Source organism: Manis pentadactyla, chromosome 16 (genome assembly GCF_030020395.1).
Source record: "Manis pentadactyla isolate mManPen7 chromosome 16, mManPen7.hap1, whole genome shotgun sequence".
Classification (NCBI taxonomy): Eukaryota; Metazoa; Chordata; class Mammalia; order Pholidota; family Manidae; genus Manis; species Manis pentadactyla.
Genome location: NC_080034.1, coordinates 5178984 through 5201486, shown reverse-complemented (window position 1 = coordinate 5201486; position 22503 = coordinate 5178984). Strand labels below are relative to the sequence as shown.

Genomic DNA, 22503 nt, shown 5'->3' with positions numbered 1-22503 from the left:
AATCCTCCCAGCTGAAGCCCCAGACACCCTGGCAAACCATTCCCACAAAGCCTGGCCTGAAGTCCTGACCCACAGATTCAGTGAGCTTCATAAAATATTTCTTTGAAGCCCCTATGTTTTAAAAAACAGCTTTACTGAGATATAATTCACATACCATAAAGTAAAAATTCATGCCCTCAAGTGCATAATTCAGGGATTTTACTGTACTCAAAGAGCTGTGCAGCCATCACCTCTCTGTCTTCTTAGAACATTTCATCACCCAGAAAGAAACTCCACACCAATTACCAGTCACTCCACATTTCCTACTCCAACCCTATTCTATAGCTATGCCTATTCTAGAACTTTCTTGTGAGTGGAACATAGTGGATGTCACCTCTTGTGTCTGGCTTCTTTCACTTAGAATGAGGTTCTCAAGTCATTCATGTTGCAGTGTGTATCAGTATTTCATCCCTTTATATGGCTACATAATAATCCAATACCACATATTGTTTATCCAATCATCAGTTGATGGACATTTTGGTTGTTTTTACAGTTGGGCTAGTATGAACAGGAAGTTATTAACACTCATGTACACGTTTTTGCATGGACATCTGTTTTCAGTTCTCTTGGGGAGATGCCCATGACTGATGTTGCAAGGTCATATAGTAAATCATGCTTAGCATTGTGAGTAACTGCCCAAATGCTTTCCAAATAGCTTCCCCATTTTGCAGTCCCACCAGTAATAATGTATATAGGTTTCAATGAGTCAAGATCCTTGCTAACACTTGTTTTTATCTGTCTTACTTCAGCTATGTCATTGTGGTGTTAATTTGCATTTTCTTAGCGACTAATGCAGTTGAGTATTTTCTCATTGGTAATTTAACTGTTTATTGGTAATTTGCCTATCTTCCTTGGAGAAATGTCTATTCAAACACTGTGCTCATTTTTTAATCAGACTACTTGTCTTTTTATTATTGAGCTGCAAGGGTTCTTTAGACAATCTGGATACAAATGCCCATCACAACACGTGATTTGCAAACCTTCTCCCGTTGTGGGATTGTCTTTCTCTTTCCCACAGTGTCCGTCTAAGCTCACACACTGCAGAATCGATTCTCCTGCTATTTCCTAACATGTGGTGGTGTGAGCAGGCACCATGTGGTAGAGAAATAATTAGATTAACAGAAGTTTTGATTCTGAACAGTTTCAACAGGAGGGGAAAACTTCCTTTATCCTTTGTCCAAAATGGTAAAATTACATTGCATTAGCACTACATCTAAACTATTGGCTTAGGGAAGTTAAAGAGGAATAAAAATACTACTTACTGTCTTTGAGAAGAACTGCAATGCTGAAGATGTGGGGTAAATATGTTTGCCCTAATAGATGATAAATTTGTGTGTGATTCCATAACAATACAGTGTGAAACATCACTTCATATAACAAGGGGTCAGAAAATATTTTAGATTAGAAGGTCCTAGGCTAGGGAGACACATGGTGATGAGTTGGCCCCTCGCCTCTTCTTTTCTCATGAGGTGTGTGCTGGGTGGGCAGAGCTGTCCTTTGAAGGGGCTTTCTCCTATCAGGGCAGATGACAGTCAAACAAAGAAAGTAGATATTCCATTAAAGATAAGTTTGTTAAATATACTACTTTGTCAAAAACAACAAATAGAAGAGTATGACTTTTATTACTATAAATTAATTTGGACATTCACAAAATTTGGAATGTTGTGTCTTTGCCACAGACTCAGATCTCCACCAGTGAGAAGCCAGTTACCGTCTCTTACATAATTGTCTTATGTGTCCAAGGGCCACATACTTAACTTTATATTGGCATCAAAATCTAACACCTCTCCCTTTCTTGGGTAAATCAGTCTTGCTGAGAAAAACGAAGTAAACATAGTAAGTCATAATTCTGATGAAACTTCAGATCTGTCTATAATGATAACAAATTATAATAGATAATAATAAATTATTATAATTTATAAATTCAATAACAAATTTAAGTAGAGAAGTTTCCATTGCTGCAGGAACCTTGGGCATTAAAAAAATCTAATGAGGTTAGTTGCTTGGACTAAGACTGTCAGTAATGCCAGAAGCACCTTGCGTTACGTCCATATTCAGTACACTGTCCACACACAGCGACTGTCGACAAGGGGGGTTAATCATCCAGCCGGGACCTGATGAAGGCGGAGCTGAGCTGCAGACACTCTTCCCTGCCGCGCGGCTGGGTTAGGGGCCAGCGTTCAGTGACACTGTAAGGGCAGCACTTCTTCAATACTGCCAATAGTAAAAAAAAGTTAAAATAAATTGCTGTAACAGAATATAAACATTCTAAAAATACTGTTATATTTTGCTTACATTTGTTTAATTAGTCCTATTAATTTCTAATTACTGCCATTAACTAGTCTTACTGTTTTGATTAATCAATAGCATTTATAAAACATTAAAGTAAAAAAGTACAGAAAAATACATAATTTCAAGTAAATACCTATTGGTCATACTTTCTTGTTAAAATACACAATTACCAAATTATATTATTACATTAATTTTTAATTTAAAAAATCATTGTTCAGGTGTGGCGTGTCCCTGGCTCTGTCATCCTACACCTGCTCCGAAAGGGGGGGTCCTGGCTGGAGCGTCATCCCCCCAGGAGCAGGGGTGCACAGCAGGCCTGAACGCTCAGGGTCTGTGGGGGCAGGTGGGTCTCTGTGGCCAGGTTTGCCCTCAGTCACCACGGGCATAGTAAACCTGGGCTTGGAGCTGGTTTTCTATTTTTCCTTAGCATTTCTGCCACTTGCCTGCATAGCCCCAAACCACGGCCTGAACCTGTGGTTCCCCACGGACAGGGGGTGGTTTCCTCCCACTCAGTAAAGCAGACCTCTGCTCACTCTCAGAACAGGGTCCAGGCCCGCGGTGGTTTGCACAAGACAACCGGGCCGCAGTGTGTGATAAATGCTATCACCGCAGGCCACTGACGTCTGCGTGTTCTGATTGCAGAAACGGCCTGTCCTGTCTGATTGGCTTTTGGTGATTATTTTTGTAGGACTTCATCTCCTCAGTCAATACTGTATTGGTGATTTTGTTGCACCAACGCCGAATCTCTGGAGGGTAGATTTTGTTGGGTGTGTCTTTCGGTGACATTATGTTTGCATGGAGATCATCTCTCTTTAGTCAGGCCTGTATGGTCTGCTTACACTCAGATTCACTCCTGCAGAAAACCTGGCTTGAAGGAAGATTCTAATCTTCCAAACCCTGGATCTATGATCTATGTGATTTCTTGATATGGAAATCATAGTCCATTCTGATAACCGGCCAGCACAATTCCTGTGTCAATGTGTCACCCGCTCCCACCTCTGAGGTCTCTGCCCCATCTGGCTTATCAGGTCCTCCACTCATTTCCATCTCGGTGTATCAGAACCACCTGGTGTTTATTTAAAATGCAGATTTACGCTGTATACCCCAGTAAATTCTTATTCAAAATATTTTGGGTAAGGCCAAGAACCCAAATTCTAAAAAACCTTCCCAGTTGGAAAGCTGAAAGATCTGGGGCAGTGTTTAATTCTTTTCAGTAGTTCCTTAAAGACTCAGCTTGGGACAAATTCCCCAAAAGTGGAACCGACCCAGGCGTGGAAAGCCTCCCAGACACTCTTCCTGTTTTGGCCCCATGTTGCCACATCTGCCCAGAATTAAGAGATTTCCCTCACCTCACGGACCGGCTGAGACGCTTCTCAACAAGATTGCGTGCCAGGACCCCAGTTTCTCCACCAGAGGATTCTCAATGCCTTTGCCTCATGTTGGACAATGCAGGGGAGCCGCTCAGATTTAGACGCGAGGAGCTGTTCAAAGCCAATCTGAATGACTATGGCATATTTTTAACATCGATTTGAGATTCTTTCTGGAGTAATTTTCTCTATGAATGGGTTTTCCTTTGACCCTCTGGCGCTGTTAGATGACTAATTACTCCCTTGTCCTTTCTAAGTCCTTCTGAAGATCCAATATTTTGGCAGAAGTCACTTTTTCTTTATAGTCCTCTGAATTCTTCCTAGTATTCATACATTTTCTTCAAACAAGTGCATTTTTTAAAACTTTTTTTTTAGTTCAGTTTGCATCCTTTTTAGTCTGTTATATTCTAGTCCCCAAACATGTTGCTTTTCTTCTTGAGATATTTACCTAACACTTCATTTGTTTTCAGCTGGCATCCTTAGCAAACCTTTATCTGATAATTAGTCATTCTCCAAGTGATACATCTCGCTTTATAGAAAGGGTTAAAAAAAGATGCTTTCCTTTGATCCTATTTTCCAGCCGTAATGATACATTCCATTATTCATCATGTAAACAGATGTATTAGCTCAGTGCTAGATTCTGTATCATCAAACTGAAAAACAAACCTAACAGTTTTTTCCCTGTTTGAAGCAAATTACTTTTATTTCAGCTAGCATAGTGATAAAACTTAAGAGGTATATTCAAATGTGGACAGCTAGAATAATAAACATGCAATTGAGTAGAGCCCTTTGGAACACAGAAAAAAATAGTGATTTGGACTATAAGATTTAAAATAGTGATTTGGACTATAAGATTTAGAGCTTAATGTTCCAAAAAACAAAGGTATTATTTAGATTTATTTTTGTTTTCTTAAAACTAAACTTACACAGCTTTTACTGAGATTGGCAAATGACTGTTTATAAGGCAGGAGAAGGACGTTAAGAAGGAAGCTCCGTGTTCCACATAAAACTGCCACGTAAGCGGTCTTGAAAGGACTGACGGGTCCGTTGCTTTGCCTTCACATCGATCATGATTCAGTGACAGGTTTGACCTCTCTCTCTGGTTGCAGCTTCACTAAATTGATTTTGTTATTTTGACAGTGTGGTCATAGCCTAAGGAAGCCCTGAGCTTTCTGGGACACATAAAGGAGTTCCTTTAGATATTTAAGATAAATATTTGATGCACTAACATACTTTTATCCTCAGATTATTTGACATACAATATCTTTCACATTAATGTAAGCCATAATGTGATAATTAGATATATCATACAACTTTTCAATTCTGAATAGAAACAACACACTTGAAGGTTCCCTAATTCATAAATTTCAAATTTGAGGATTGTATTTGAGAAATAGACCTCTGTGTCACCACTGTTCTCAGAACACCCCTAAGAGTTCATTGTCAGTTACCTGAATACTAGAATGAGACTGATATAATTTGAGGTTTGGTGAGGGGAAATGTGGGAATATTACAGGGCCAGTTAGCAGTAGATATTACATGCTAAAATGTGAAGGTTCATGGAGCAGTTTCAACTTTATTATTGTTACCCTGACAAATACATAGATAGGCATTCACCTCTGCGGATTCATGCACAGATTCCCGCCCGCTCCAACAGTTAGCACACCTGAGGGTCACCTTCCTTCTCCCCAGCCCTGACACTCTCACAAGTTGCAGATAGCCTTTTGCACACACATGTGGATACCCAGCCACATGTCCAAACTGCTACTAAGACCCTGAGCAGACGTGGGAAGTTGATGTGGGAAAAGGATTATGCAGAGCCTGTGGATGGGCTGCAGGGAGTTTGTCTGCATGGGGTTCTGGAGCATGGGTTGGAGTGCGGGCTCCGGATGGCTGTGCCTTACTGCGCCCGCGGACTCCCCCACCTGTGGTGGGGTGCGGTTAGAGATGGAACAAAGCAGGGTCTTTAAGGCAAAAGGCCTAGACTGGCTCCCAGCTGCCTGGGTGTAAGACACGTTATCTCTGTCCAGTGCTTTGCAGTATGCAGGCAGCCAGTTCAGGTAAGAGGTAGAACTCTTGCTGTGTGACTGGTGTTCGTCACTGTTAACAATGTCACTGAGAAGGGTCACCATGCAGGTCTTTGACCAGAATCTTGGAAAGCCTGCTAGCTTCCCTTCCCTTGTTTGGCAGTCTAGAAAAACCTGATGCTCAAATTAATATTTTCTAGACTTAGCACATCAGTAATTAAAGAAAAAGTCCTAGAATAGAAGGTAGTTCCCTTAAATGCTCCCAGTTATTAAGGGATAGTCTCTTTAGTGCTCTAACTGTCCTGGCAGTGTATGTAAAAGTGTGTACGTTTTGATAAGAGTTCTATCAAAATCCTTCTCTGGATAAGACTGGTTGAAGACATAACAGAAAAACAGATGTATATGCTTTTTGTTTCATGCATATCGGCCATTTTCACAAAATTATTGTTTTAATTTATTCTTTTAGTAGTCTAATCGCACAAAGTGATTCTTTACCTATTTAGTGCTAACAAAGATTTATGGAGTCAAACAGACTTACATTCAAACCTTACCAACTTATCAATTAAGATTTGGGACTGAGAACCAATTCTTTTATCTGAAAACAGGGGCTAAAGTATCTATTTCCTCCAACTTTCCATCAGTTTAAATGAGAAGATATGTACATATATCCTGCTATTTAATAGGCACTCAATAAATGTTAATGTGTTCACCACGATGGTTATTATTTCTATTGTTTTCAGAAGTAGAACATTACTCTTAGACCATTAACTGGTATCCATCACCACCATTCTTTGCACAATTTCTGCGTGTAAAAACTATTCAGTTACGCCACCACTAAAAATGTTGCCAAGAGCATACCTAATCCACACTGTGCCAACCTGGAAGGCTCAAAGGCACGTTCTCTGCAGGGCCCTGCCCCTCTAAGAAGTGGCATCCCGTCAGAATCAAATGTTGGCACTGAACTCCAAGTCTCTTCACCAGGTCCTGCTGGCATTCCTCCCCTGCTTTGCCTCACCTGCTCCTGGCCGGGTCCCCACGTACCCTGCGGAGTAGAGCAGGACCAGAGCTAGGGCCCCTGTGGGGTGGTGGTGGGGGCTTCCAGGAGCAGTGCCAGAGCTTGCAAGGCGAGTGCACCTGGGGAGTGGGGGGGAGCTGCTGAGATGCCGTCTTTCGGCAAAGCTGAAATCAAATTCCACACAGAGTCTCTCATGAAGTTCTCACCTCCACAGAAGTGGGCAGTGAGAGAGGTCCTGGTGGTGAGAGACCTTAAAGCCGGAGACAGCGAGGGGCGGGGCCAGACCAGTTCCCGGACATGCCCAGGCCGTGAGCTCCCATCACTTTCTGGTCTTTCCTGAGCCACAGCTCAGGAAGGGCATGGTTGTCCTCTTGGCTCTCGACCTCTGTAAATCCTTCCCAGCCAACAGAGTCGTGACGGCAGTAAGCTCCCTATAAACGCTCCCTGCTCCCTGATCTAAATCCCACAATGTTCACATGTCCCTTAATATTTAATGTGAATTGTTCCTTCATTCACTCACCCAATTCCTCCAAAATGTTCATTGGCATAGTGCTGAGCAAAAGAGATCTGGTATCAGCCTTTATGGAAGAGAAAAACCCAATAACTAAATAAGCAAAAAGTAAATAACAAAAGCAGCAAATATCCACGGATTGACGTAATGGGAGGACTTTGAAAGCATTCAGTTTAGTCTGGTATCGGGAAAAGGCTGATTTGAGCTGCTACCTGAATGAAGAGAAGGGTGTGGCCGAGCAAAGGCACCCCGGAGCAGAAGCCCTGGACGTCCTGAGCTCAGTGTGTCCCAGACAGACAAGGAGGGCCTTGTGTGGGGAGCGTCGTGCTCCCGAGGGAGCTGTGTACAAGGAGGGGCCGGAGGAAACCACGGGATACAGGGGGCAGCTGTCGATAGTCATGGTTACATTTGGGATTTTATATGTGATGTGAAATCATTAGAGGGTATATGCATATCATAAGAGCAGCATAAGTTGATTTATGCTGGGAAAAGCTTTTGGAGTGGGGTACAAGAGTGAAACTAGTCAGAACAGTTTAAGGCCACTGAAATAGTCTGACATGAAGTGGTTTGGGTTATGGAATGAGAGTAGCAGAGATGAGTAGGAGGGTGTGGATTAATAGAATTTATCGCGAGGTGAGAAAAGGGGAGCATTCAGGCACAAGCTCGGGCTGCGGCTCGGGCAGCTGGGTGGACAGTGGCTCTGTTACTGAGACAGTGACGACGGGAAAACAGAAGACTCGATGGGGCACATGGGAGGCAGGAGTTCTCGTTTGGATGCGATCGAGACACCTGTAGTCCTGCAGGGAAGTTATACTCTCTTTCTCTTGGCAAGTATGTTACAGGCTAGTTTATGTGCTGATTCCCTAGTTGGACTGTGATGCAGTAGGTCACATGCTATTTTTACCTGTATTGGGGCAACAACCACATTTTTAAAATGCTCAAGGTAGTTTGGTCTTATTGAATTATAATAAAGCTATCAGTCACACGGATTGAAGTAACTAATGGGTGTTGATTACTTGTTTTATTTCATACATGTTCCCAGAAGATTGGCCTTAAAATTCAGTTTATTTCTTGAAATAATTAACATACCCATACATTAATCTTACGTGATGAAGTCATAATCAAGTGGAATGTGCTATGGGAATGAATACATGCTCTTGATGTTTAGATTGACAGTAAATACTTTGCCAAAACATGCCTTATAAAGAGAGATTGGATAAAGGACTAAACAATAAAGGATGAGAACAGAGGTGAGGGCCCCAGTCCTCTCTTTAAAGTACAAGGTAAGGCAGAGATGCGGGGCCATCATGGCTGCCCCAAAATGCCTATGAATGTTAAAGACCAGCTCATCATCTAGCAAAAAAGTAAATGTGTGTCACACTAATCCACATCAGGACAAAGGAATAAAAGCTCAGATCCTAAAAGAAGATTTCTGAAAGCTAAGATCAGAACTGGTACAATTTAAGCACTGAAACACAAAATGAATTCCTGCCCAAAAGTGATTCATGGCCCTTCTCCAAGGCAGCGAACCAGGCCAGATGCGGGCACAGCATGCACAGCATCTCTGCTGTATGTGTGGCAGAACCACTGGGGAGGTTCTCTGGTTCTCTGATTCTCTGATGTACGGATGGCCCAGCGGGTATGAGATTTAAGGCTACTGTAGTTTTCTGATTATGCCTTGGAGCCGGACTGGTCAGGACTGGACGTACATACTTCGTGGCTCCACACTGCCCAGGACAAATCACGTTTTCCATGCAGTAGGCTTTACAGCGCTTACTCTCCAGAATTTTTGTGGTTTTAGATGAGTTTTCATACTTAAAGTGCTTAGAAAGTGGCTGGTGCACAAGGTACTGCAGAGATGCAGTAAGAATTGAGAAATGTAACATGATTTCCCAGTTGTTATAATTACTGTTCTTCTCTGATCGTAGCAGGAGTCCCAGCGGGGCTTATATAAGTCCTTTGCACAGCACCCCTGGGGAATTAGAGCAGATACTGAAGGAAGAATGTTATTAAGGGAAGGAGGACTGACAGATATGCAGGTCACAATTTCCAGATTAAACATCTCAAAGCAAAATAAAGTCATAAACAAATCTTCTAGAAATATTGCAGCAGGGGGAGTGGGAAAATCATTATGAAGTTAAGAGACATTTCAGCCTGGAACAAGGTGAACAGCATGGAGATACAGTGAGGAGTGGCTTAGGGCCTGAGGCCAAATTTAGGTGGTTGAGCTCTAAATAAACTTTATTTGTGGAAGGGACTTTTAAGATTTTAATTTGCCCTGATATGAAGTAACTTTTGGGGGGTCCCTGAGTCCATTGAGAGCCCCCAATGGGGGCAGGGAGCCTAGAGTTCAAGCATCCTCAGGGAGCTGAGGGGCTGGAATGGGCAAGGAAGGTTCACATGGGGGAGAAGAGAGGAAAGAAGGAGGTGAGGGTGTGAAGGGTGACAGGCTGAAAGGGTCAAGGAACCACAGGGAAGGCTGGAGTGGTGAGAGCAGGAAGGAGGTCATGGGAAGGGGGAGGTCCCGGATGAGTCAGGCTGGGGAGATGGTTTCTTAAAGAAGCTAAGGAAGTTCCAGTTGGCCTGAGTAGAATCACACCCACATGAAAGGAAGCAGACACTGTCTGGTGGTCAGCTTAGTGTAGGGGCTTGAGGAGGGAAGTTTCAGTTCACTGAGAAGCTCCTACAGTTTCAGTTAATTCAACCTCACAGAGAAACTTGGGCTCTAATCCAATCTCTGCCGTACAAAGGGCAACGTCTCGCGGGAGAGTTGTTATGTGCCATCGAGGATCCCACTCAAGAATCAGGAAGCAAGTCCCATCAAAAAGGAGCCCAGAGGGCTTCCAACACAGGAGCTTCCTGCTAAGACCGTCACCGCCAATCCGGAGCGGCCCTGGAGTCTAACCTGGTCTCAGTGTTCTCAGAATGTAAGAATCAGAATCTGTCCTTCCTGCGCTTCGGTGGCCTGTCAGCCAGAGCCCTGGGCTGGAGCGGGAGCTGGACTTAACCAGCGGAGCCCCATTAGCCGGGCGTGAAGACAGAGGCTTCAGAGGGTGTCCCTGGGGTCCCGGGTGGGAGGTCCAGGAGGCCAAGGTGAATCTGACCCTATCCAAGTCATGGGCGCCATACTGTTGGAGAAAAACTTTTCTGACCCCTGTTTAAATGATAAGGAAGACTTTAGGTAAGACTGTCCAACAAGGGTATTGCAACAGGGGAGAGGAATCTGGCTCACCTCCACATTCAGGACAGTGGAGATTTACAGCCAAGGAACAGATGAGGGAGTAAGTGGGTGGATCACGGAGAGGGGGGGATTCCTCCTGAACTGATGTAAGGATTTTTGCTAAAGGCCAGCTCAGGACGTACACATCAAAGGTGGGGGATGAAGAACTTGGTCTGATGTCAAGGGTGGGATGATTCCTGCTGACCTGATTTACCAGGCTTGGCAAATACTGGGCTGGGCAAGCTGCAGTTAGGACAGGGGCAAGGCAAGGGCTTAGCTGAGGTGAGGTCTGAAAAGAACAAGTGTCAAATCTGTTTAAGGAGAGAGTCTCTGTTGAATCGGTGAGTGGTGGATGGATGGACGGATGGACGAATGAATAAAAGAAAAAGTTCTAGAGACATTGGTAAGTGAGGAGGAACATTGGCAGCTTGTTGAGGAAAGAAAAGAAATGGAAAGCTGATTCAGAGCTGATATTTTGGCATAAAATGCTCATATTTCATTTACCAAAAATAATTATTAAGACAAATACAAAATAACCCACACACTTTCTGTCCAGAAAAATTCCTGTTAGAGCCCCATGAAACACTACAGTCAGAGAGGATAGACTCCCGAGCACAGTGAAATTAGATGGCAGCACTGGGAATGTACAAAGGTGTATTTCTGGAATCTCATTACCACAGCAAAATTAAAAAGTAATTAATAGAGAACTATTCATTAGTTGTATGTGCCGTCCGGGATTCCATAACTTAACTGTATTCTACTCTGAGGTGTTATTTCATGTCCAGCAAAATACCTTTTCCTTATTTTCCTGGTTTGTATCTGTGGCTTCTCCACAGCTTCTTTTTGCCCCCAATTGCAAAAAAAAGAAAAGAGAGAAAGGAGGAAAGAAACAAAGAAAAACTTCTTTCAAAACTAAAAGATATCCAGACTTCTTTTGAAAGTCAGTAAACTTCATTTTTCATCTATGGCATGTGGCTGTTCTCTGGCAGTCATAATATGATAATATAATTATTTTAATGACCTGCTGGAAGCGGCTGATTAGAGTTGCCATTCTAATTATTTGTCTCCATAGTCACCCTTTCTAGTTCACTCATGAAAACTGATTTCTTTTAACAGCCGCTTATTATCTGTTTAACCCCACCAATTCTTCCCAGCCAGTTTCTTCTTTTGTAGTTTCCATGCTCTGGTGCCACGAGGAACATTCTGGAAGCGCTGGGCATGATGCATCAGAAAAAACCCTCATGTCGCTTACTTCCAGGCCCCACTTTCTCAGGTGTCTGAAGGTGAATTTGAAAAGGAAACTTCCTAATCTGGCTGCTGTACATCCAAAACTCTCTTAGAAATGCTGAGGGCCCCTGTCCCCGGGGTCCTTAGCCCCTCCTTGGTGATGCGCGGGAGGGTAATTTTCCATCTGGTAGTTCAAGAAGCACTAAAGCCTTCGTGTGGAAAAGATGGCTTATTTATATTCTATTCCCAGCCAAGGAGATAATAATACTATGTTAATAATAACAATAACTAGGGACATATACTGTTAAACTTCAGGGCTAAGATCAAATGAGATTCCAAATACAAAATTATCAGCAAGAGTGTAGAGAAAATAAGGAAAACAGAAGAAAAACTTTGGCTTGATGAAGATGTAGAAGTGGGGTGCCAGAAGATGCACATGCAAGAACGCGGCCCGGTGGAGGGGGTCTGGAGCCGGATCGCATCCCAAGGACCCTGGATCACTTCCTCAGTCAGGTGATAGGAGGTGGGTGACTGATTTGGCTGTGGAATCATTAATGATCCTTAATATCTGCATCCATGTTATGCATCTTCCCACAGAAACTGAAGACATACATACATAAATTGGGTGCTGTGCATTGAATCACAATATTCTGAGACATTATAAACATTTCCTTGGAGGTATCTTGGATTCAGTTCAGGATCTACTAATGACTATTTTCACAAACACAACACAGTTATTTAGAAAAATTAATAGCTAACTCACACTTATTCATCGATACTAAGTGCACCCATCCACCCACTCACCCTTCCAGCCAGCAGACCGAGCTCCCCTTCGCTTCTAGAACCACGCCGGCGCCGGGGCTGGGGCGCAGCCACAAGGCGTGCACGGCTGACGCTGAGCAGAACGTGAAGTGTGAGCACGGAGACTGAACGCGGACCGCTGCACAGCCGTGGAGGAATGGGGTGCTGTAGAAGCACAGACTGCACCCAAAGTGTTTTCATCTGTGATGTTTATTACCAACCCAATATGTACTTGGGGAGCTTCACTGCCTCACTGCAATTTTATTTCACTGGATCAAGGATGACTTACTGAACGTCTAGAAATGGGGCAGAGAACTTGCAAGGCGGACAATCTGCCCTAGAGAAGCTTCTGCCCCGGGGTGGGAAAGTGGGCAACGCACATGAGAGCAAAGAGGACAATTCAGGTTGTATCAGGTGCTAAATTTTTTTAAAACTCAACGCAGCGATAGGGTCGAGGCTGGTAAAGGGCGGAGGCTCCTCTGGGGCGGGCAGGGAGGGCTTGGCAGGGGCGACCGCGGAGGGAGAGCTGGACGCTGAGCCGGAACCTCCCGCGGCTCCCCAGGCGCAGGGACCGGGGTCAGCGCCTGACCCGAGCGGGACCATCGTTTTTCAGTGCTCAGAGCAAACGCGAGGAAAGCCAGATGAAGGCTCTTCAGGGTCATTTCGCCCTCTGGCCGCGGAGGCTCAGAAGCCGCAGGACGCTAAGGGTTTGGGTGGGAAGCCCAGAGAAGCTGCCCTTTCACGGGAGCCCCAGCTATGCCACGACGCCCATTATCTTCAAGTACTTTTGTATTGTTTATGGATCTTTGTATCTCTTTTATCAAAAAACTGTGCTTTGAAGGGGTCTTTGAGGACCAGCAAAAAAGCCCGTGGGCTGCCGTGACCTGCAGGTCCTTGTGCATAGGGCTTAGGCCCCGTGTCCAGGTAAGGGGGGAAATGCAACCTCGAGAGGCAAACGAGAAGAGCTCGGTAGCACATGGCGACGACCTGGGGCTGGAACCCCGAATTCTAGACCCTGCATCTTGGTCGATGCTGGCGCGAGGGGGAAAGGGTGTGAACCACATAAACAACCGCTCTGGTGGCAGCCATGCTTTATGACCTGGTTGGCAGCTTGCCTGAGGGCTGCAAAGCGTGGGACTGGTGTCCCTCGTGGCTGTTAGCAGGGACCCCAAGTTCTTAGCAAAACTTTAGCGAGGGGGACGGGCGAGGGACAAGGCAGGCCCCGGGGAATCCTGACCCCCCAGGGGCTGAGGGGCCAGAGGCCCCTGAGGGACGGGGAATTCAGCTGTCCTGACGGTTTCCACAGAGGAATGTATTCAGTAGTGGGTAGTGGACGCCACTTAAATAAGTGAGATCTGGGAGTATATGAGAAAGGTACTCTAGGTGGGAACACTGAGGTACAGAGCCGGCTCGCGGCCATGCCGTTCTGACGCCACTCCCAGCTCCCCGCAAAGTGAGACCATAGAAATGTGAGCCTAATTCACTTGCACAGATGCGCATCGATGTGTGCCTAGAAAACGGAGGGGAGGTATGACACGCCGTCCTGGTGCACGCTGGCTTTGACCACAACACCACCACGAAACGCTGCACATCACAGTGGCCTGCCTTGATCTACACTGTTCACACCTCAGAGTGTGAGAGGTGTGTCCACAGCAGGACCGGGCCACAGTGCGGGGCAGTGCGCGCTGACGACCCAACGTGGGGTCTGTCAAGCCTGCGGGTAACCTGCCGTTCATTGACTGAGATTTGCGACAGCAATTTCTTAATTTGGTTTATTTAACATTTTGCTTGCGGCTTCTGAGGTATTTCCCATACAAAATAAATAAATAAATGTAAAAAACACCAATGGACGCTTTGGCTTGGAGGAAAGAGTTTGAAAATGTTTTCCTAATTTTACTTTTATGGTTAAGGGCAGTTTATTAACCGATGCTTTGAGCCATTGTATAGAGAAATATAAACACATACAGTTAGGCTATTAAAAACTTTAAGAAATAGTTTCAAATCATTCTTGAAAGAAGAAACATATTTGAATTGATTATTTAAATTTCATAATGTAACTAACCCAGAGAAAAAAGTAAAATTTGTGTTTTATTCAAGATTACCCAGATGATAACTTTTTTGAAAGATAATCAAATTAGAGATGAAGACATGAGAAAATAAAAACAATATCCAAAAGACAGATACTGAGCATGGTTCCTGTGTCTGAATGGTGTAAGTGTAAGAAAAGAATTTAAATCCTTTTGAGAAGCAAATAAAAGTCAGAATAATAGAATGGAGTAATAGACACAGGGAGAAGTATCAAATAAATGGCAAAAAACCTGAGGCATCTGATAGAAAAAGAAATCTATTTGAAATGATAAAGCCAAAGAAATTTCTCACATCAAGGGTCAGGGCTTGTTCGCCAGGACTGAGAAACAGTTCCTGCCACACAATAGACTCTTGATAAATCCCTCCCCATGTATGGAAAGATGATAACTGTAATATGTAGTCAAAATTCATGACAGTACAGGAAGTTTTCAGTTATGCTACTTGAGTTTTTTAGCAGTAATCTTTTAATAAGCTGTGATTTACTTGTCCAAAGTGAATGGTCATGTCATTAAATCATCCCATATCTAGCTGAGGAAAATAATTTTTTTCAGAAGCGATGCATTATTTTTGTATAATTTATTAGGCCTGTGATCACACTAAGTGTCAAGGGCACTGAAGATACATATTTAAAAATTTGTTAATTAAATCTGCTACTTCTGGGGCTCCCACTTCATACAATGCCTTTGAAGAGTAGGTATTTCCAAAATGGAACCATAAAATTTCAGATGCTTAATCCGTTGAGTTACAGTTAGTCACTGTCACCGACACACACACCCTGTCACCTCCTACAATGCTTTGCCCTTGTTCAGGTGACTCACCCACCTGAAACATGGTACATCTATTACTGGAATGTTCATTCTGGTTAAAAAACTGCTAAAAATATTTTAATACTTTTCACAGTTTTCTTCTGTGGCATTCATTAGGTAATTTTTCTTTTCTATTTGGAAGATAATAGACTCTTAAGAAAAAAGCAAAATGTGTCCAGAATTGATGGCTACATGACCTTGATCCTACTCTAGTATTTTAAACCCAGACGGCATAAACTACCTCATGTTCAAAATCATTGGAATTTGAAGACCAGGATTACAAAGAAATATATTACCAGAAATCAGCTAACAACCTTTCTGCTGATATCATCATCCCTGCTAAAATACAGTTTTAAGGGGGAATTAAATTGCCCTTTCATAGCCAGTTGTTTTACTGTAAGTCATTACCCTGAAATAATATATAGAAAACCCACACAAGAGGTGTTGTGACGCAGAACTCATAGATTCTGGACCTGCCTGGAAAGACGAGGTCTAGAGTGTTTTGGAAGCATCAGGAAGGAGAGTCTAAGAGAAAATAAGAGGGAGGCGCATTCATACTGCTCCTCATGAAGTTCGAGATGACATCAATTATTGTCATAAATTGTTGACATGAATGAAATACATTCTTAGGTCATGTTACACTAGAGTTTGGTTTTTCTTTCACCAGCATAGCATTAAAAAAGAATGAAAACAAACCTCTTAAGAGGCTGGCCTTAAAAGTGACCTTCATTAAAAGTCATCTATAGTTAAAGAAGAATTTATATTTAAGGAAAACAAATGTGATTTTACTTTTTGGTTACAAACAAAAGCTAAATCGATTTTAAGTGGATGTGTTAAAGAATTTGAAAATTACAATCTGGGACAAATTAAATACATTTTCCCCCTGGTTATTGGGAATAACTTTCTGCATGTCATAATTTTTAAAAAGTAAGAGCCTTTTGCAAACAGTGCCTCTAGCATTTCATATTCAAATTCATCTGTCCACTCATTAGTACATTATAAACAATAATGAACACTTCAAAGTTAATGAGCAGGACCACATGCCTAAGGTGTGTTTCCTATGTGGACCCCAAGGAGCTTGAAGGGCATGGCAGATAGACATTCTCTATCCCACATTAATCTTCATAGTTGATTTTTGACATATGTCAAAAGCAATTGCTTTCCAAAAGATTATTTATGATATTGAGTACAATAGATGCAATATATCAAAAGATTTATATCATGCTTAAGAGAAAATGTGCAAATAAGATATCCTGTAATATATAAAATACTCATGTTTAACCTAAAGTAAATACTCACGTTATCACTCAAGTGATCATTTATTGACAATCATCATGCTTAGTTTACTGGCTTGATGGAGAGTCTGTAAGAGATGAAAAAATATTACTTATATTCTTTTCCATTTAAAAACCCTGAAATTATAACTATGAGAGAGGATATTCCCAACCCATCATCAAATATTTATTGAGAACTGATTGTATGTTCCACACAGTATTTGATCACTTGGAGAAATAGCATGAATCAAATTGGTGAAAGAAATATGGTAACGTCTTACTTTACAAGAAATTTCTTCTCCAGTCACTTTACTGAGAATACAGGTGATACCCAGAAATATAAAAGAAAACTTTCCTCTTTATGACTATCAACTGGATTTCCATATGCACTGAATTGCATATACTGTTACCAGGAATCTGAACATCTCCCTCATTAGACATAATAACTGGAATACGATTTTTTACACAGTTCCTCAGCCCACTACAGACTGGAAACAGCTAAGCAGATGATGATGCTTAGAAAAGGATTGTTGTTTTAGATGTAGTTTATTCAATTTACTAATACTCAGTTTATTCTGACATTTCTTTCTGACACTTAGAATTTATGTATGAACAAGGAAACTTTTTGGGGTTACTATAGTGAGGGTTGCACAATTATACAAATTCGCTAACATTTGCTAACATCAAACTACATTTACAGTGCAGGAATTTTACGTGATATAAATTATATGTCAGTAAAGTTATTACAAATAAATTAACTAAATTTTGGGGTCAGTAGAGGTATTGCTAGATGGATATGCAATGAACCAAGAATAGTAAAATATTGGGGATAGAATCTAGCTGATGGGTTTACAGGTGTTCACTGTAAATATTTCTTCAATTTTTGTATATGTTTGAAAAACTTTATAACAACATTTTGGAAGAAAATTAAGCACAATTAGTGGCAATTAATAGAAAAAATAATAACCACTGCATGATTTAAACCAACAAGTTGAAACTCTACAACAAATCAGTTACATTAAAAAAAATTGATATTCCCACAGTAATTGACTTGAAATACCATTTCACTTTAAATACTATAAAGTAACAGGGCATTTTAGAAAATTGGCTGGTCCAGGTCTGTGGTAGTAAAGAAAATCTGAGCATGGAAGATCTATACCCGATGGTAAAATAGCTATTCAAACCAGCAGAATCCTACCAAAGGGACACCCAGCCAGGTCGGTCTGAGGAGGCTTCAGTGCTCAAAATACAGCAACTCAAGGTTTCATGTGAGTATGAACTTGTAATGGGCTGCAAGTTACTGAATATGCTTAAAGTAGTGAGCTTTTAGTACAAAAGGAAAACAAACCAAATGCCTTCTGAGGGTGCCAAAGAACCAGTTACCTCTCTTGGAAACTGAGGAAAGAAAAGGACACTCTCTAGCATTTGTTTCCTTTCCTGCATGAACTGTACCACGTGGTGAGTCACCGGCGTGGGAGGAACATACTCTTTTGCAGTTATCTCTGCCAATTAGCGGAAACACCACCAGCTATCGGTGATGACCTGCGGAGCCTAAACTTTAAATATTCCACATGCTTGTTCTGCAGTGTTTGAGATGCTCATGTGTGACTTACTTTGACTTATCAGTCAATTTAAGGCCGGTCCAACCAGAACAGGGTTTGGTAATTGATTGGCTCCCTTGTGAGCCAAACGTTAACACGGAGCTGAAAAGCAGGGGTGCATCCTCTTATGTGGCTAATGCCCCTTTATCTGGAAAAGAAAATTATATTTTTATATGTGAAAATTAGATTATTTGTTGCTATGTGAGGGTGCTTATAATGTATTAAATGTATGAATGGAAGGGAAGATTAAATCCATATATAATTTAGATATTAGGATATTTGGGCCATGTTTTACTTTTTAAAGCTCAATTATTTATAAATAAATAAATATATGCATATATATATTCAAGATAGCATTAATTATTACACAGCCACATATAATAAAAGTTTTAAAATGTTTAATATTTATGCGTTTATTTTGATTCTTCCAGGGTTTACCTTAAAGTTGTATTTTTTATATTAAAATATAGAGCAATTATATCTATTTCCACTCTCTCCTGTTATCTATACCTACCCTACCCCAACTTCATTCCCATTTATTTTACAATAAATAGTTGTGCTTAATCATGCATTTTGTTCTTTTCTCCTTATTATTAGTTTATTGTTTTTGTATCCCTGGATGCCCTTTTTTTACTTTTTTCATGCTGAAGTACATTTGCTTGTCATTTTCTTTTCAACAGGGTAGGCATGGGTCATGGTGGACGATTCTGGGTCTTTTCATTCCAGTACCAGGCGTGTGGCGGTGGGGGTGGGGGAGCTCCATTTGATCCCCCCACAAATGAAAGCAGCTTAAGCAAGACTCAGAGTTATTTTTCTTTCAAATAATGTCAAGTACAGTATGGCTGCTTCAGGGGGCCCTGGGGATTCAGGATCCCTCAATGTATCTAGTTCGTCAAGCTGAGGATGTTCCCCCCCCCTCCCTACAGGGCACCGCGCTGCTGTCAGAAGTACAGCATTTAAAGCAAGAATCAGGAAGAAGGCTAAAGGCTAAAAAGGCGTTTGTCATGATCCTTGACTTTTCATTGAGAAATTTTCCTGCCAACTTCTACTTAAATCTCTGTGGCCAGAGCATGGTTATTAGCCAAACTAGCTGTAAAGGAGCCTGAGAAACGTCGTCTTTTAGGTACATGTATTATTTTCCTGAATAAAATCTGAATCTGATTGCCCAGGAGAAGGGAGGAAAGGATATTAGGGAGACAGCAACGTTCAACCAAGAGCAGTTTCTCCTCCGGAGACCCAGGCGGACTTACTGCCGCTGACCTGCCCCGCCGGCCCTGCAGGCGCCCTGAAAGGAGCACACGGGTTGCTCCCCGGAGGGTAGGACAAGGGGAAAGCGGCGCGCGTGCGCGGGCTGCGAAGGTGGGCACCGCATCTCAAACACCGCCTGTGCGCAGGAGCTCTGCTCTCCCCTGCACGCTCCTCCCCTCTGTGGCCTCGATTCTCTGCTTTCATTGTCGTGACTGCTGCTCTGTCATTGTTTGGGGTCTGGGCAAGCGTTTTTCCCAGCGAGGTCTTGGGCATTAAACTCCAGGGAAGCTAGGAGGACATCTGGTCATGAAACCACAACACCCACCCTCAGACCCGACGATTCCAAGCCGTCGAAGCAGAACCTCCAGGCGTGCGGTTGTCACGGCCTCACAGGCCCCTGCCCGGCTCAGCTTTAAACTGTGGACACTGACCCTGTGCGTCCACAACAGGGCCAGGCCTGCAGAGCCTCACGGCCGCTCAGATTCACAGCATCTACCTTCAGGAAGAAGTCAGTCTACGTTTTGGGGGGACATTGTGACATTAAGAAATACAATATTTTGTGAGATTCTGTCAGTGTTTCTGTCTTTCTGTGTCTTAGTGTTTCTATCCTGTCTAATGATTGAAAGAATCAAAGGGAGGCAGAAGGGAGCCGTTGGGACAGGCAGAACAGGACATGTAGGCCCGGTAGGGAACGGCCAAGCGGGATGCTGGCATCAGGCATTGTGATCAGCTGGCTGAGCAGGATGCATGGACCACTCCCTGGAATGTCCTGCCTGAGAGACAAGCGGTTTTTCTGACCATCCAGTTTGGCCCTAGCAACAAGCCCCAGGCACCCACGTGGACTTCCTCCTTGACGTGCCTATAAACCCCGGCCATTCTGCCCACACAGACTCTGCTTGTGGAGCCCTCCTGACTGGTGGGAGCTCTTTCTTCACTCTTTATGAAAAGCTTTGCTGGCTGCCCTGTACTCTTGTCTGTTGGCTTCATTCTGCATTGCCTCCAAGACACGAGCCTGGGAAAAACGGCATCTCAGCCAGTAAGAAAAATGTAGACTGGCTTAGAGCAGAGGTTGGCAAAAGTTTCCTATATAAAAGGCCACATTTTTTCAGCTTTGTGTGCCATGCAGTTATGCTGCAATTACTCAGCAGTGTAAGAATAGCTATAGACAAGTCATAAATGAATGATGTCGCTGTATAACAATAAAATTTTATTTACAAAAGTAACCAGAGCACCAGATTTGGCCTGCAGGTTGTATTTTGCTGGCTACTGGTTTAAAAAGATAATTAGCTCCTAAATTATAGGACATTCCATAAAGAAAGTGTCAGCAGTGCCAGGACACACAGCAGCTTTGTGTGCTCTGTGGCATCTTAGTTTCCCAGGGCTGTGGAAATAAAGTACCAACTCTGCCTTACACAGGAAATTTGTTCTCTTGTGGTTCTGGAGGCTGGAGTCCAAAAGCAAGGAGATGAAAGAAACTTGATCTCTCTGATGACTTAAGGAGAAGCCTTCTTTGCCTCTTCCTAGTTTCTGGTGTTTTCCAGAAATCTGTGGAATTCCTTGGTGTGCAGATATATCTCTCTCATCTCCACCTCTGTCATCACATGACTGTCTTCTCTGTCTCTGTGTCCAAAATCTCCTTTTATAAGGACACCAGTCATACTGGATTTAAGGACCACCCGACCTAGTACAACTTCATCTTCATTTACCTAACTGTATCTGCAATAATCCTATTTCCAAATAAGATCATATTCTGGGGTACTGGGGCATAGGATTTCAATATATCTCGTTTTTATTGTTTGTTTTGTTGTTTGAGGAGACACATTCAACCCATAACACATAGTGTTATCATTTGGAACCAAAGATTTACCAAATCCCACTCTGTCAATCACCATTTCTTACAAGGGGCGCTTCACTCAAACGATGTACCCAGAAGTAAACCTCACCAATGCGAAAATGGGAGGCGTTGTATCTTAAGCTCCACCAAGCCAGTGCATCATGTCCAGAGGCCGTCTTCTCTAACAATCTGCACTGGAGTATGTGATGTGAGCCAGTCTCAGGCCAGGCCCCTGCCTCACCCACACCGCAAATTCCCAGGTGGTACGCATACTAACTAACCCGTGACTAGTTACACAGCGGAAAGAAGTCAGAGACAGGAAGTGGGTGCACTTGTCAAGTCCAGTAAGAACAGTGCAGTAGAAGCCGCGCCTCATGATTTTGCTATCGTCTTCTTTTATTTGTACGGCCTCAGTCTTACCTCTTTCTGATGACTGTCCTCCAGCTGCTACCACACCTTCTGAAATTTCGAGCCATCCCTGTGAAAAGGCAGACCAAGAAGTGTTAAAGGCCATCAACAACTTTCTCCTTGATTAATCACAAAAATAAGGACACAGCATTGGAAAATATAAGGTGAAGAGACATTCAAACCATTTTATGTCAGAAACAGTTTCTGGAGTGGGTCTGTAGTCCTTGCATCAGGCAGGTGGTGAATCAGCCCCATGGCACCGCTCGCCTGTGCTAAATGGCCTCCGACTGGCGCTCTTTCTTTCCTGTTCCACCCCTTCTGTGGCTGTGTCTTCTCTCCATCGCTGGTTATCATGTGCAGGCATAACCAGACAAACAACACTCTGAAGCCTGTGAATACCAATGTGTCACACTTCCACAAACACCCAGTCATTTTGTTTGGCATCTGAGCTCTGTGCCTGGCGGGAGGCCCATATTTTCCCAGAGAAATAACCTTTCCCTGCTGGTCCCATGAGCCCTTGGGCTTGCTGATTGCATTACCGATGATTTCCAGCTCCTCTCCCCCAGCAGTTTGTGAGTCTTTAGTGACTCCTTTTAGGAAGCCCAGGAAGGGATGGAGCTTCCTTGCCAGGCACCAGAGGTGCTGCCATTCTGCAGCCCTGCCACACCGGCCGTCAGTCTGCTGCGCGTGGGTCATCGAACCTGCTGTGGACTCCGCACCACCCTCGGCTTTGTGTCTGCACTGC

General features: G+C 43.1%; 1 long non-coding RNA gene across 1 annotated transcript in view; it reads right to left on the bottom strand.

The window, feature by feature from the left end:
* Positions 1-22063, bottom strand: part of LOC118912746 (uncharacterized) — a 45936-nt gene extending 23873 nt beyond the window's left edge. The window contains exons 1-2 of the long non-coding RNA XR_005024901.2: positions 21941-22063; positions 21771-21828 (exon numbers count right to left, since the gene is read on the bottom strand). This is a non-coding gene — a long non-coding RNA (uncharacterized LOC118912746). The remainder of the gene's footprint in view (positions 1-21770; positions 21829-21940) is intronic.
* Between the last annotated feature and the right edge of the window lie 440 nt (positions 22064-22503).